The sequence below is a fragment of the Haplochromis burtoni genome, unplaced genomic scaffold (assembly GCF_018398535.1).
Source record: "Haplochromis burtoni strain Fernald_Lab_line unplaced genomic scaffold, NCSU_Asbu1 Contig_723, whole genome shotgun sequence".
Taxonomy (NCBI): domain Eukaryota; kingdom Metazoa; phylum Chordata; class Actinopteri; order Cichliformes; family Cichlidae; genus Haplochromis; species Haplochromis burtoni.
The window spans coordinates 5,312-6,300 of NW_024583084.1; positions in this window are offsets into that span (position 1 = coordinate 5,312).

Sequence of the window (989 nt, forward strand, 5' to 3'; positions counted from 1 at the left end):
GCTGGGACAGGCGCTGGAGGTGGCTGGACACCAGTCACCCCCACCCGAGAAACAGGAATGGGTGTGGAGGTAGACTGGGTCACCACTGCTCTCGTCCTGGGAGCTGGCACCGGTGTGGGTGCTAGCCGGGCCCTAGCCACCCGAGGGGGTGCTGCAGGGGCAGGCTGAGCAGACGGAGGGGAAGGCAGGCCCTGTGCTTCCCTGTTAGCAGCAAAAGGGTGAGTGACAGGCGAGGAAATGGTGATTGAGTGGGAGAAATCACTAGGTTCAGTAGGGTTAAAGTCTCTAGCAGTGGCCTGTGATGGTAGAAAAACAGGTTCTTCGGAGGTAGGATGGTGAGTATTAGTGGGGTAGTCCAGGATGTAGTCACAGTAAACAGTCTTTGGCTTAGGTGGGCGGTGAACAGTCTCTGGATTAGATGAAAGGAAAAAGTCTATTTTGCTCACCGACTGATGCTGCTGCTTCAAACAGGAAGAGCGACGGCGGCGTGAGCCTTGCTTCTCCCTAGTGGAAACAGCTGATCCACCGAGCGAGAAAGCCTCCACTGAGCCGAGGTGGGAGGCGGCGTCCCTGCGGCCTGGCGAAGTAGAAGGGCCGGAAAGTAAAACGGCTGGCGGGCGAGCGAGGAGCGGAGCGGCGGGAAGGCGAGCGGCCGAAGCTTGGCCTGTGACGCCCACTCTCCACGGCGAATGCTCCAATGCAGGCAGCGGGTGGAGGACCGTGGCGTCTCCGAGGCCCGCCCATAGCCAAGCGAGTCCCCGCAAAGACGCGCTCTCTTTCGGCGAAGAGCCGCTGTTTCCTCCTGAGCTCCTCCGCCCAGCGGGAGAGCGCTGCCTCCTGCCACTCGAACAGGTCCGAGTCCGCTGAGTCCCAAGCGTGTCTTCGTAATGCGGGTCGCGTCATTCTGTCAGGGGTTGCTGAGTGGATGTGGAGAAAAGGAGTCAAACGCAGGACTCACGGTGAAGATGCAGGGTGTTTATTGTGAGGGA